This window comes from Mustela nigripes, chromosome 4 (genome assembly GCF_022355385.1).
Source record: "Mustela nigripes isolate SB6536 chromosome 4, MUSNIG.SB6536, whole genome shotgun sequence".
NCBI lineage: Eukaryota > Metazoa > Chordata > Mammalia > Carnivora > Mustelidae > Mustela > Mustela nigripes.
The window spans coordinates 47996471-48012328 of NC_081560.1; the positions used below are offsets into that span (position 1 = coordinate 47996471).

A 15858-nucleotide genomic window follows, 5' to 3' on the forward strand; every position below is an offset into this window, starting at 1 on the left:
CTTGAAAATTATGCCTCTGAAACAATCTGAGATGTACAGATGCCTCCTGGGCAGGGGGCTTGGGCTTTGATGGTAATTCCCCTTCTAGAGGTTTCGTTGTGTGTCCCCAAAGGTTTACGGAATATCCATTCATTAATATTCATTTAGGCAACTGGAAAATACTTCCTTTTTGCTCTAGGATACGCAGATTATCCCTTTAGGAAATCTGTGGGTGACCAGTGACTTCCAGGACTTACAAAGGGTCTTTGGATAAAGTGCATTCTTCTTACAGAGCAAAACAGTGCAAGGGAGGAAATAGTAGACCCACGCTGGAAAATGGGAGCTTGGCTAAGGGTTATAACCATCGAATTAACAAATATTACAACCCCTTTGGCACGCAGGACTGCCTTTGCCTCTTCAAGGTCGACCTTCAAGCCTCTGGGCCAGGACTGGTTTGAAAAATGGGCCATTTGGCCTTAGTGCAGGCCGCAGATCAAACAGTGGAGGAGGAAGATGGGGCAGTAAAGTTACTCAGTGATGTGAGAACTTGGAATTAAGAATGCTCACCTTATTTTCCCCTGAGGACTCAATTTCTACCTTGACAATAGAATAACAGTTTAAGAGAAGGGTTTACACCTTTTACCCCTTATATATTCAGGAAGCTGCCGCTGTGTATGTGGGTCATGGTTGGGGGATACACCCGACTCCATCAAACTACCTGGGAAGCATTGCTAACCACCTGTAGTTTTGAAAAGAACTTCTTTCAACATCACCTTCTGGAAAGTAAATAGGCAGTTTGTTTGGGTAGACACAGTATTGGAGGACTGAGCGTGTTTACTGAGCAAGCTTCTGAGAGTAAGTTTTAAATGGCTTTTAATGCTCAGGCTCTGGGAAGTGAGGGAGGGCTCTATCACCTGGCTTGCAAAGGCTGGGTTTCCCATTTATCTGACCCATGAGGCCCCTAACAAGCCCTTAGAAGGGTCAAGGAACACCCAGACCTGGGGGCCAAACTCCCACCCCTGCCTAGCCTTTTGCTGAATATGTGACCCGGGACAGGTTAGGTCCCCAGGCATTGATGTAGTCCTCTGTCGGAAGAGAGCTTGGCACAGAATATCTGAGGCCCTTTCCAGGCTTGAATTGTTATCATTTTATGACTCAGCAATGACATTCTACAAAGGTCAAGCTTGGGCATTTTAAAATCAGCCAGAAAGTGTACATTGATGGTGTACTCAGGACTTGTAGAAGAGAAGATAAAACCAAGTCCAGGCTCTCCTGGAACTGAAAACAGCTGGAAGACCTGCATGAAAGGGGCAGCTGGAGGCTGGAGTAGGGGCAGAAGAGCAGGAACCAAGAGAGATTTGAGGGTCAGAGCAGTGAAAACACTAGGACCTTTAAGGTCCTAGAGGACAGCAGCTAATTGGGGCAGGGATTTTTTTTTTTATGATTATTTTATTTTAATTTTTTTAAATAGGCTCCAGTGTGGGGCTTGAACTCACAACCCTGAGATCAAGACCTGAGCTGAGATCAAGAGTCAAATGCCCAACCAACTGAGCCACCCAGGTGTGGGGTGGGAGTTGGGGGGGTGTTTTTAAGATGAGATTAGTGAGGTGGGACCAAATAGTGAAGGGTCCAGGAAAATGAGACACAGACATTCAGATTTTTTCCTTTATTTTGCACAGAGAATCAGATCTTGGTAGAAATGCCATTTCCTGTTTCTCAAAGAGAAGAAAATGGAAAAGGACCATGACATGGTGGTCTTTTGTCACTGTGTTTCTATTTTTGTTTTTTATGGACAAAGCATACTTCCTACCACGTGTTTAAGATGGCGGGTAGGGCATCTTCCCAACCTGCCCGCTCCTGGGTAGGATTCTGGAAAACAGGCCAGAAAGCAGTCCATCAGGTCTCCTGTGGGATTACCACACAAGGAAGTGACCCAAATAGAAGCCCCTGCGTAGGTTTGATAACGTGTCTTGGAAGCAGGGAGGGGGGAAGGGCAGGGCTGGCGCCGTCAAGACACAGCCATCTAAAGTCTCAGAAAGAACTGGTCGGTCCTTATCTGGTACAGGAACAATTCCCATCCACACTGGCCACAGGCAGCTCAGGCTGAGCAGCACGGCAGCAGCCGGTGACTTTGGAGTCAGGCTTGTCAGTGTATCATCCACCCCATGTCCACATGAGGGTTTGGGCAGAAGGACAGGTCTTGTCTTACTTCTGTTGCCGCTTGTCTCGGGCCCTGTAGTTGAGGTTTATTAGGGCCATGACTGTTCCTCTTTTTAGCACTCAGTAGATATCTGATCATAAACCCTTAGTCTGGTTCCCAAACCACGAGAAATCCTCTCGTAGATCGCCATGTGGCATATTTATACACATGGTTCCATTAGACGTGACTTCTTAACACCACCTGAGAAGAGACAGCCTGCAGATCGGGATTTACAGTCTGATGATGCCTGTGTGTGGAGAGACCCCGAAGCTGAAGAGGGCATGAGGAAAAGAGCCTCCCTCTATTCTGGGCGCGGAAGAAGGACCTTGTGATCCTGTTGCCTGTGACTGTCAACCCCATTGTCTGCCTGAGCTCTGGGAAAACCCTTTTGTGTGTCCTGACCCAGTCCTTACCAGCAGGCAGAGACATAACTGCTGCAGCTCTCGTTTCCCAGGTGGGTCGCCGGGGCTTGGAGGAAGTGAGGAAGTTGCCTTGAGACCCCCGAGACGGGATGTGAATTTTGGCAGTGGCACGCCAGGGGCCCTGCTCTTAAGGCCAGCTTTGATGCTTCTGTGTCACGGCAACGAGAGCTCCAAGACACTTTTGAAATCAACTATGTCCAACTTAGAGAAGAACATAGTTGGCTGAGGAAGTGGCATCATGTCTTCCTCACACGATACCTGTACTGTGTCAGGTCTGTTGAGGGAGTCAGGCCAGAGCGAGGCATTCTGCGGTCTCTTCCAGGGTGGAAGGCAAAGAATGCTCAGGGTGGATGAATCTGGGGGAAGTAGCCAGGTGGCCGAGTTGTTGAAGGGCCTCCGGCTGAGGTAAAACACCAGCAGCCCAGGACAAGCCAAGAGGGAGAAGGGAGTGGGGCAGGAACCAGCCACGGCTGTGTGAGCGCCAGTGACCAACTTTGTTGACCTCTGCAGCTCCTGGGGTCTGTCCCTGACCCTAGGTCTTAAAAAACAACCAAGCCACAACCATCGTCCTGATTGACTTTTCAGTTTCTGAAATCACCCATCTGCTCACCTGGTGAAAACGCTAATGACAGTAGTGCTAAGCGGCAGGGATATAAAGTGTATCTGTTAGCTCTTCTAGTGCTCTGCTGCAGCTTCTATGGCAAGGAGAGCTTGAGCAAGTTGCCCAAGGTCACGAAGGCGTCAGTGAAGGAGCCAGCGTTGAACCCTTGCCATCAGGTTCTAAAGCATCCTCTTGTGACTGTGGGAGATGTTGCTGGAAAAATAGAAATAAAAGAGAAAGCGCCATCGGGGCCACTGGATGGTCACACCAAGACCTGAGCCTTTGAGAACCTGCCACCATGGGGGTATGGGAGAGGCTTGGTAAATAAGCACTTGGGGAGGGGTGGCGCTGCGGGGGGCAGGCCGTGCCTGCAGCTCACTCGAGGCTTTCTCATCGTACCTGGAGTGTAGGAAGTCGGACTCTATTATAACCTGTTTCAGATGATCTCGGGAACTGGGAAATTCTTGCCCCCACAGCTTCTCCCAGTCGCTTTTGTCAAGGTTTGTCACACGTGTACCATCTCCCTGGTTTTTGTTTTGTTTTTAAAGATTTTATTTATTTACTTGACAGAGATCACAAGTAGGCAGAGAGACAGGCAGAAAGTGAGGTGGGGGAAGCACGCTCTGTGCTGAGCAGAGAGCCCGACGCGGGGCTTGATCCCAGGACCCTGGGATCATGACCTAAGCCGAAGACAGAGGCTTAACCCACTGAGGCCCCTGGTCTTCCTGGTTTTAAACGTGGCCCCGACAAGCGCTGAGTGGGCCCCAGATGCGCAGTGTGTGAAAACGACGTTCCCGGGGCTTTCAGGAAGCTGCCCTGTTACGAAGCCAAATAGCCTTCTTAAAAATCAGAAGTACTCTCATAAAACTCGTTTTTCATGCAGCACAGGCTGTAGTTGCCACATGAGACGAAGTGTGAAACTCAGCTTTTATGGGAGATCTCCGAGATTTGTGTGAACTCTCAGCGACTCTCATGACACGATTCCCCATAGGCGCAGCATCTTTTCCGTTGTGGTGCATTTTCATGTCATCAGCCGTGTCTGGGAAGAGAAGTTCCTCTGATGTGTGAGAACCCGTTCTGGCCGCCCTTCTTTAATTCTTAGCGTGGTGATGGCAGCATTTTTCCCAGTATCCATCATCCTCTCCCTGCCTCCCTCCCTCTCTTGGAGCTTTTCCTCGGCGCAGAAGGTGCGCACGCCGTCAATACGGCATGCTTTGTTTGTGAGATGGGAAGACCCCACGGTGAGAGCTAGCTCTGGCCGGGACTTTGGTACTTACAAGCAGGGGTGAGGGGCAGAGGGAGAGGGAGAAGCAGGCTCCCCACTGAGCGGGGAGCCTGATGCAGGGCTCGGATCCGGGGACTCTGGAATCATGACTGGATCAAAAGGCAGAGGCTTGACCAACTGAGCCACCCAGGTGCCCCAAGAGTTGATGTTTCTAAAAGCAGGGCATTCCCTCAGTGGAGGAGTCCACAGTGTGATCAGGAACCATCGGGTACCCACATCCTCACTGCACCCCTCCAGGCGGAGATGCTGTCTTTTTCTTCCCTGAGTCTCCATTGTGATGAATGTATGAACAAAAGATAGTTCAGCAACGAAATCCTACGTCAACGTTTCTTCCCCCATTCCCCTCACTGACAGCATTAGAAATCAGTGTCTTCCTCCATTGTACTGGAAATGGAAGCTACAGTCAGACATTTTTATCTGTGGATTTTCAGCAGACCTCTGTTAACCGGGTGATTTCTTTTTAGGCTTTGTCTATCCCTGGTCATTTCTTTCAAGTCTAGATGATTTTAAATTATCAATTAAAATAATAATTACAGCGGGTGCTAGTAGACTACACAATTATATGCCAGAAATTAATCTGATCACCTTCTCCATGTTAAATGGTACAGTCTTCTCAGGAGCCCTTTGAGGGGCTAGTGTTACTATGGTTTTACTAATGATAAAATGGAGGTAGAAAGAGGTGAAATCACTATTCAGAGGCCAGGAGTGGCATCCCGATGCAGGCAGCCTGCTCCCAAGCCCCCGAATGACCCGCCTTCCCGCACAGCCTCCAGACAGGTTCAGGTGTGTGTGTGCTGATCAGGTTTACCCGAAGGATGAAGCTTGTCTGTGCCACTCTCAGGTCATGATCATTCATGTTGTCATCGTGCTTCCTTTCATTTTATCATGTCCACGCTGGACTGTGATTTAATTAAGCACGATCATGAAGTGCAGGATACGTATATTACAGGCACATACCCGTGTGCATTTGTGTCATGCAGTGAATGTCCTTCCGGTGCTGGGCCTCTGCTCTGGATTACCCTCCCTCCCTACAGATTAGCGGAGGCCTGCTCAGGCCGGGAATGCACAGGGCTGAGGATGCTGCACGGAGCAGGAAGAAGTTCCCCAGTGGTGGTGACTTCCCAGTGAGCCCATCGGGGTGGTAGGGAAGACGGAGCTGCCAGTTGCCCTTGGACACACTGAGATCTCCCCTTTCTGAGCTCTGCTCCAGCTCCTTCCTGGATCTGGGCAGCTGTAATTCTCTGGGTCTGGCCCAAAACACCAGCTCCAGAAGCTTGCTCACCCCTCAAAGGCACAGCGCTTGCTGGCTTGGCTGTGAGACTTGAAACTCTGAGAACCTATTCTCTTTGGCAACTTGATGGCAGAGGCCAGGGTGACAGGCATGACCCTTCTAAATTCAGCCCAAGGCCTGAGAATGACTTGGGCCATTCTTTAGAACCAGATTCACCTGCTCTGATTGTCCTTGAGAATATTCAAAAAGATGGTGGAGGCTGGTGGTCTTAAAGGACACCTGAATCAGTGGGGGCTGTCCTCATACTTCCTGTGCATTACATACACTTTTGTTTCATAGTTCACCTGTCACCCATTGGCTCCCATCTGTGTGTGCTCTCCCAATGGTCCTGAGGTCAGTGTGCCAACAGCCCGCCTTCTCGGGGAGAGAGTGAGTTCCTGCGACATAAGACCTTGTTTATGTTCACCACAAATGACTTTTCTCTCTTTTAGCCTGTTCTACGTCCTATTATAAATGTTGGTTAAAATCGGTGATTTTCTCATCTGGATGAAATAGTTCTTTCAGTTAGAAGTCCTATAAACTGAGATACTAATAGTCAAATATAGCCGTAAGCTTTTTAGCTGTAATTCATAGTGAGGAATATTTTACGTGGAGACACACACCTGAAACAGAAGTTTTATGAGCACATGTTTACACTCTGCCACTTTGTCTTCTATTCTGTCCTTACTTAACTGCCCTACCAAACTGATTTTACAACCCGCGAAGGGTCACAGTCAGCAGTTCGAAAACCCTAGGACTCTGCATTGGAAGTGGGTCTTGAGAGTCGCCTACTTTGACGGTAAATGTCCGTGAATCCTGATCAGCCACTAGAAGACTAAGAGAAAAGACGTCATTTTGTACCCCCACCCCTGAAAGGTGAAAGAGTAGAATTCCTGACTGGGGACGAGCGACCAGAAGAGATGGATGTTGCTGAAATCTGTGCTGTACTAAAGAGACGTCATTTTTTTTTTTTCCTACAGTTGACACACACTGTTACCCTTGTTTTGGGTGTATAAGACATCATCTTTTATTACTCATTTTCCCTGAAAAATAGCCTAGAGCCGGGGACAAGAAAGGAGGTAGTATTTTTTTTGTTTTGTTCTGGAAGCAGTTTCTTTCTCCTCCGACCAGATGGAGAGCTGGGAGACTGGGTGCCCGGAGAGATATGCCCGTGGGAGCTCTGAATTGGCAGGAGGACCCTTTCCAGGTGGCGTGGGGGGGATGTGGGAATGATGAGATCAGAGCTAGGAACAAGTAGGTCACAAAAAAATACAAAATGCTTCTCCAAAGCCTCCAAGTGAATAAAAGCAAAGGATCAAGAGCCATAACAATGAAGGGTTAGTGAGAAAGGGGCCAGTTTTCCTATGTGTTTGTTTCTTTTCATCTTTTTCTGAGACTGTGCCTATTCAAATACAGACTTGCTCTTGTCTCATGGAATGGCTTTAAAATCTTGATTTCCAATTTTTAGAAGATGCTGATTGCTACAGCCTTGATCTCGACCTCAAATAAGGCACAGCCCATGGGGTTAGAGCGACATCCTCCCCTCCCCCCCATGGAGGATGAAGGGGGCGGGTGTCACCACCTGCTCTGTGCATCCCTCAGCCCTCGCCCAGGCGGCAGTCACACCACAGCGGCCAGGTGGCAGGCAGGGCTGTGCCCTCCTGGTGGAGTCTACGCTCTGTTTACAGCGCTGGCAGGTTTTTTGGCGGGGAGGGGGGCAGCCTAAGCATTTCTCCAGGGTTCCCCTCTTTGTCAGTGTACTGGTGGGAAGTGCAGCTGCCTGTAACCCTTTCGACTTTGTCAAAAAACAGAGTGGGGCGCCTGGCTGGCTCAGTCAGTGGAGCGTGCAACTCTCGATCTTAGGGTCGTAAGTTCAAGCCCCATGTTGGGTGTAGCGATTACTTAAAAATAAAATCTTTTAAAAAATAGTAACACAGATGCAGGTGACAGGCAATTAGATCTGTGCACCTCATTTGTCATTAAGCGGCAGACCCTACATCTCCAATCCCTAAATACTTTGTATCTTCACTTTGCCCCCACGCCCCTCTTCTCCCCAGCGAACATCACCAGCTGGTTGGGCAACATGGCTGGGATGTCAGGAAGACTGATGTCATTGCCCTTGCCTTTCGTTTGTTTGTTCAGCAAATATATATTGAGTGCCTCCTGTGTGCCAGGCACCTTTAAGGACTCCAGGAACTCAGTGATGTGGGGCTTACTTCCTAGTGAGGAAGAAAGCTAACAAAGACAAGAACAAGATCATTTAGAAAGCTAGACGTGCTCAGTGTGGAGGACATCGTGCCTGCCAAACTAGTTGGATAATCAGGGCTGGCTTCTCGGAGGTGGTGATGTTTGAGCTGAGTCTGGGACAAATTCAAGTGAGCAGTGCAGTATACTGTTGGGGAACACGGCCTCTGGATGCAGGCGGCAGGGTGGGACTCTTGCTCTACCATAGAAAAGCTTTGCAACCTCAGACCAGGCACTCTGCCTCTCCTAGACTCTGTTTTTGGTAATATGAAGATAATCCTAGTAGCATTCTCAGCGTTGTTGTGAGGTTTACATGAATAAATGGATCATGGGGAGCCCAAGTTAGTGGCCACTGCCCTTTTGATGATGAGGGTGGTGAGGAGGACACTGAAGCTCCAGAAATGTGCTGACTAACTCCTAGGGCAACAAAAATGTCACAGTTCAATGAGTGGGCCAGTGTTGTTGTGACAATGCAAACATTGGACAGCGGTGAAACCTAGTGTCGTGATGAAATCCTCCTGGAAGGGGAAGTGCAGTGCAGGCTTGGACGTGTGTAAAAGACCAAAAAAATTTTTTTTTTTTTTAAGATTTTACCTTTTTAAGTAATCGCAACAGACAATGTGTGGCTCTAATCCACAACCCCAAGATCAAGTCGCATGCTCCATTTACTGAGCCAGCCAGGTGCCCCAAAGACCAAAATTCTTAACTAGCATAGTCAGTAGGGATCCAAAATGGAATATCAAAAAGGAGCGGTAGACTTGTGTTGTTCAGAAGCCATGAGGTGAATCCCAGGTTGAGAGATGTAAATATGGGGGGGATGGGCAGAGGGAAGATAAGACAGAGGACCCCTCTTTTTCATTGTCAGCCACAAAGAACTATCCATCCAACTTTTCACAGTGTGCAATCATAACTTTGATCAAAGAGAAGAAAATATAAATTAAAAACTAATAACAGAAGATACTATAAAGCCAGGAGACCACCTGAAAGGGCTTCCAGCAGCCAAGCTGTAGTCATTTAAGCATCAAAGAATAAGATGATGACTGCTGATTAACAGAATCTGTGAAATGAGTCCAAAATGGTACCGAACATGGAGAAGTTAGTGTAAAGTGTGCCCAAAAGTAGCTGTAATAGAAGAACGTGGAAATAACAGAATGTGCTTCTGCTTCTCACCTATGCCCGGGGCCCACTAGCATAGGTGAAACTGTGTTCTGTAAAGTGGCTGGCTGTGTACAAAATACAGGTGTTCTTTTTCTGCATCACCATCAGCAGATCGGCAGGGAGTTATGAGTAAGCCCCGAAGTTGCAGGAAAAGTAGGAACTGCGAGAAGATTGAGCCTGTCACAAATGGCAGGAAGGGAGGCTGCACAATGCCGCAAGGAGCCATGTGCCTCGGGACAGAAGCCCTTTCCCCAGGAGATGCCAGCTCCATTGGCCCTAGTCATTGTACTGAAGACATGATGTCATAAGAAAGACAGGGGCTTTTAAAAAAACCTGCCTGTTGAGCAAGTGAAGCTTGAGTGAAGATCCCAGGCATCCAGCCCGGGAAATGGAGGCTCGCTCTTGACCTTGACCGAGCACCAGTGGGTCAGTAACTCAGAAACCCTCCCTTCTGTTGGTCAGAATCAGCTTTTGTTTCTTATGGTCTTGTCAGGTTCTGGTAACCCCAGGAAGGTCAAAGCTAAGGTTGAAAATGATGAAAAAACATATCCATAGGACTAACTTGTATTTAAAATATTTTAAGGCTTAAATACTTAAATGGTAGAGTTGGCACAATTCTGTTGAAAATGGAATTGTTACCAGGTTTGTAATTAACACATAAATGTATGAAAGCTATATTTTTTAAAATTGTATTTTGGGGGAGCCTGGCCAACCCGTATGGTAGAGCGTGCAACTCTTGATCTTGGGGATCTTAAGTTCAGGCCTCATGTTGAGCACAGAGCTTACTTAAAAAAAATATTTTGATTTACTTAGTAGTATTTGAATAGTTAGAAATATGTGTTCAATAGACTTACAACTGTAAAATTTAACACTAAACAAAACACAAATATTTAAGTTTTCTTATGGAAACGTCCTTTAGATATTAAAGTTCTAAACAGGTATGCTATGGAATAAGGTCATGATCAGGCATTGGGTTTCTGCTTAGTATGGGAAGCCACTGGAGAGGTTTAAGCTGGCAGGTAATGTAATATATTCGCTTTTTTTCTAAGTCAAGAAAAGGTCATAGAGTACAAACTGTGTAATCTTGGGTCCCTTTCTACTACTAGAACCCATGAGTTCTATTCCCCATTAATTCATTCAACAAACACATGTTGTCGGCTCCTTAAGGGCAAGCAGAACCCTGGGCGCATTATCAAAGATAATGACCAAGCACCTCCAGATAAGCGAGAAGGGCTTGAGTCCTAGGAGGGAAAGGGAACGTCAGGCTTCGAGAGCCAGGACCATTTCCTCAGTTCAGGAGCACATGGGGGAGTGCGCCATTCCAGGAATGAGCTGAGGCCAGCAGCGAGGAGGTCAAGCATTTTCAAGGCTTGGCCCATGGTCCCCAGAGCCTTCAGCCTGCCTTTCAAGGAAATCGTAATGTCGCCAGTTCGTTTTGACTGTTGCTGCTACAGCTCTGATAAACTGGGTCAGTACCAGTTAAAGCTAATTTATAATGATAAATCTATAAGGCAGAGAGGCATCTCTTGGCTAATGTATTTGCCAGAATTTGACACCCCAGGAGGGTTTTAATTTGCTGTCACTGCAGTTATCTCTTTTGCATGAATATTAATGATCTGGATTATAGGAAAAACCTGGCATGTTGGGTTTCTGGAAAAGGTTGACTTAATTTTATCTATGTGTATGTCAGTGTTTTATGTTTACGAATACAAGGAATGAATGAGACTACTAGAGGGGCTGAACTGGAGAGCAGGCCACGTGCACAGAGTAACAGGGTGAGCAGAGGGCAGCTGAGCAGAGGTTGGAGGGAGGTAGACAGGATTTCAGGGGCCTCCTGGGGCGAGTGACAGCAAGGTTGGTAGAGGCACTCAGCAGGGCTCCTGGGCGGCGATGTGGATCCAGGTGGATGAATCTGCATGTGTGTGCAGAGGCTCCAGACCACCTTGTGATCGCACGTGATTCATGAGACCGGTTAGGGTTTTTACTTATTTGCTGACAACCAGTAAGCTTTTCCTGGCAATCCTGCAGAACGTAATTGTCTTCTCATGAAATCCTATCTGCCAGCTTGTGCTCATTTTCCAGACGGAGCTGCCAAGGTGGGCTCTGGGGGCTGCCGGTCTGAGCTGCTGTCCCGCCCAGCCCCGCCCCACATGGGGACGGCGCAGCGGGGCTCAGTGACAGTAGAAAACTCCGCCCATGGGGCAGCAATGGCGGCCAGTGTGTGTGTGGGACAGTGCATGGTGAAATTACGTTTCCTTAGAGAAACTCGGACATGGCCATGTGTTATTTAAAATTCATAATGTCTAAGACAGAGAAGAGCCTGATCAAATGCCCAGGAGAGCCGGGTCCCGCCACTCGGTGTCCGAGGCACAGCCCGCGGCTCCCCGCAGGTCTGTGTGTGATGTGTCCGTTTTCCCTCCTTTCCAGGATTCACAGGGCTCCGTTCTGTGTGTCCCGTCTCAATCTCCCTCGTGCAGGGGATACTCGGTTTGAAAACAAGGAGACAGACTCGGGGACCGAATCCCCAAGTCCCAGTGTGGTCATCCTGTTTCTAGCCAGTGGCCTTCGGCACACGCCTCACTTCCCGAAGCCCCGCTCTGCCCTCTGTTAAAATGGAGAAACAGAGGTTGGTTGCCAGAAAAGCGCATCCCATCCTTGATGGAGGCAGCTCCCCGCGCTTTCAGGTTCCGGAGGAGCATGTGTAAAACAAAACGTGCTTCTTCTTAGCTACAGTTTTCATTAAGAAATCCAAATAAGGGGCGCCTGGAAGACATAGTGGGTTATGCGTCTGCCTTCAGCTCAGGTCATGATCTCCAGGTCCTGGAATCGAGTCCCACGTGGGGCTCCTTGCTCACGGGGGAGCCTGCTTCTGCCTCTTCTTTTCTCACTGCTCATGCTCTCTCAAATTAATCATTAATTAAAATAAAATCTTTAAAAAGAAAAATCTAAGCAAACACAGGTTTAGGCCTATGGAATTTGGGAAGCAAATGACTTAAAAGGAGGCTAACCAAAAGCAGGCAGTGTTCTTGTGTCAACAATACCTTCCTAAAACCGTCTCTTTCTGCCCATTTGTGCACTGAAATGAACATGTCTCCTGGGGGCGCTCATGTTGGGACAGACCCTCCCGGCCATGGAGCGTTGCTGCTGGAGCAAAAGCTGTGACCGTCTTAAGATAGAGGCTGCTTGGGCTGAGTTCCATCTGCGTGCCCAGCAGGTCCAGGCTCCTCCCTGTCCAGACCCTGTAGAGATGCAGATCCGTCAGGGTGTATCTTCTAATAGAGAACCATGGGTTTGGCAGGCCAGCTGATGTTTGGTTCAGAATGCAGGGGCCACGTCTCCACAGCTTGTCCACTTCCTGGTGGCACTGCCCAGCCCACACGGGGCCAATGCTGGAAGCCGTGCAACTGGCCCGTGGCTTTCATCTGTTTTTCTTAATTAGGGTCTGTAGCTTTCTCTTTCATTGTGAGGAAGCCTTCCTCTGGGCCCTTCACAACATGAGGCATTGGGAGGGACTGAAGGCACACAGCAGGTGTTTTTCTGTTCTGTGACTGAATCCATAGGACCCTTGCCAGGATCTGGGGGTGCCTTGTAGAGGGGAGAGACGGAGAGTGGGGAGAAGGAAAGATAACACTTAAAAGAGGACACACTATAGCATGACCTTTTCTTGCTCTGAGTTCTGAGGCTGGGAGCCCTGAGAAGGGGGGTCCCCTGCACCGACCACTGGGGTTTGGTGGCCCTTCTCCTGTCGGAATTTGGATTCCACGACCCTGCGTTCCCCAGCAGAGCCTTGCAGGACACCCATCTGCTCTGGGCGCGGAGGGTTTGATTCCGCCTGACTCACACGCCCAGAACCCTCTCCTCCCCATTCCCGGCCCCAGTCACAACGATAGGTAGCTGTTGGTTTGGCTTTTTTTTTCTTCTTCCTTTACCCACTCTTTTACACCAAGGAAATAGAATGGGGCGCCTGGGTGGCTCGGTGGGTTAAAGCCTCTGCCTTCGGCTCAGGTCATGATCTCAGGGTCCTGGGATCGAGTCCCGCATCGGGCTCTCTGCTCAGCAGGGAGCCTGCTCCCCTCTCTCTGCCTGCCTCTGTGCCTACTTGTGATCTCTCTCTCTCTCTGACAAATAAAATCTTTAGATACACACACACCCCACCCCCCAAGGAGATATTTTGAATTTTCTGTTTAGAAAATTACGCAAAATGTTGCCATTGATGGATTCTGGGTGGTGGCAGCTCCAAACAAACTCATCCGTTCCCTTGTCCTCCCTCTGCTGCTGGCGTGGGCCCGGCTCCCTCTGCTGCAGGCTGTTCCTGTAACTGCAGCGGTAACCGGTTTGGGGCGAGACCTTCCTGGAATTCCAGGATGTTTGGAAGCAGGCGAAGTGTGGTTGTTGTCTGCAGATGTTTAACGCCGGACACCCCCAGCCCGTTTTCCAGATGTGAACACCAGGCAGGGGCCGGCCCACGCACACGTGTGGCTCTGGAGCCCCATGCAGCCTGTCTCCACCTGCCGCAGGTCCCGGCCGCAGAGTGAAAGGCGGCAGCTGGGGAGGAGGCCGGGCTCTCCAGCTGCTCCCGGCTGTTTGGGGATGGGCAGACGTGCGGGGGACGGTTAAGACAAGCAGCAGAGCCCGTGCACACACTGTTCTGTTTGAAAACAGTGAATCCCCCCCTCAGCCGCGCTCCAGAACAAAGGAACAGCGGGTAAAATAAGGAAACTGCCCTTGTGACCTTTGACTCATTTATGTACCAAATGCTTCTTTAATGCTCACCATATGCCAGGCACTGTCCTGGCATATAAAGCAATAAAGTATATTGCTTTAGAAGTAGGAATTCAGTTATGCTTCAGCACGAGCTTTAGAGCTGGTTGGTAGTGTTGGCCCATTTTACACGTGAGGAGCCTAAAGATCAGAGACGTGACATCCCTTGCCGGGGTCCCAGGACTTGTCAGTAGCAGCACAGCCCGTCTTGATGTGAAGTCCCGCTTGTATTTCTTGTAGTGGAGCTTCCCGTGTCTTTCAGAATTATGTTAGTTTTTATCTGGTTTCGCAAGAGGCCTTTCTTTAGAAAATATATGTAATCCATACATGTAATGTTATTACAAAAAGGAAGTTACGCTGTCCTCCATTTTCTGAGCACTTACAGTGGGCAGGCCCTCTGTGTCCGATGTTCTCTAGACGTGAATTCTAATTCTTAAACTGCAAGGAAGAGATTTGTGCCCATTTCAGAGACGAGAAAGCGGATGACGGGAGCCGGTCACCCAGCTGACATGCGCTAGACGTGAACCCAGGTCTACACACAGCTCTTTGTTACAGGACAGAATTAAGTATAAGCAGGTCATTTTTGAGCCCCCACCCAGGGGACAGTTACCCAGAGCAGCCAGAGGACCCTGTAGCACAGCAGTGCCTGGAGCAGGTGGCCCAGGTAGCCAGGGAAGTGCGTCCTGACTCGGATGGACTGTGTGGTCCCCCGACCTGCCCCACTAGGGGCTGGATGCCGTATGGTTTCCACAGCATCAAGCCCTCGGGGTCTGGCTCCTTTTGATCTACTGGATTTTTGAAGTTTTATCTTCTGCTGGGCTTCATTAAGCCCTCCCTTGGTCTGAGCACCCCCCCCCCCGGGTTGTAAATGTTGCATGGTTCCTGGTATTCAGGTTCACAAATTAGCCCAATTAGATGGGTAAATTAGTCATTCTAACTTTCTGAAGTCTGGCTGAAGGAGCTTTGTGAAATAGCATTTATAGTTTTCTAACAAGCAATTTAAAGGACACCAGCATGTGGCATTTGTTTAAGAGCAAAATGTCCTAAACAATGCCCTACTTAAAAACAGATCTCGAAATTTGCTCACAGACTCGGAAACATGGCCGAGGACACCCCTGCCTTGTCTCGTACAAACCTTTCCAAACTGGGTCTCTTCTTTCTGGGGGCCATAGCTGAACACGGCGGAGTTACGGAAACCCCCATTTAATTCCAAAACCTCCTTTTACCAAATTGGTTTTTTCTATACCACCCAAGAGTTTCTCAATGGGTTTCAAAACCTGTTTCAAGACCACCCCGAATTCCATGTGAGTGATAGTTGGTGAAGAACCAGCAACTCAAAAGAGGTCGAAAGGGACCCTTCGGATTGCTGCTGGCTTTGGCAGCCAGGAAGCAAGACAGGAGAGAAGCAGTACCCCCAAATAGCCAATTGAAAGTTCGTAAGCTCTTGAGCCTCTCCGGACTCGGTTTCCTCGTGTTCAGGGAAGTGACAGTCCTCCCCACCTCACAGGGCTGCTGGCCTGTTCCATGAGATGATGCATGGGATGTGCCCGAAACACAAGAGGCAGTCAACTTGAGGTCCCTTCTTTCCTTCCTAGGTCCTTTTAAGGGTTCGCTTCAGGGGCCAGCGTCCTTGTGCCTGGCTCAGTTGGCTCTTGAAACAATCTTATTAATGCCTATTAAAATGAAACCCAATAAAAATGCCAATATTTGGTGTTGAAATAATTGATGTAGCAGAGACAGACCACGAAGCACCCAGGCAGGCCCCTGGTGCCATTTAGCCTCACACCTGGGGGATGAATTTCACAACTGTAATTGCTACCATATAATTCTTATTAATGTTGTGCTATAATTCCTATTTATTCCACGGGGCTTGTAAATGCATTAAGACTTGTCAACATATTATTTTACACTGTTTATGATCTGTAGAATTATGTCCTT

At 48.7% G+C, this 15858-nt stretch overlaps 1 protein-coding gene across 1 annotated transcript in view; it reads left to right on the top strand.

Annotated features, from left to right (window-relative positions):
* The window catches only part of JAZF1 (JAZF zinc finger 1), a 322039-nt gene that overhangs the window by 297649 nt on the left and 8532 nt on the right, over positions 1-15858 (top strand). The gene's annotated exons all lie outside the window — the stretch shown is intronic.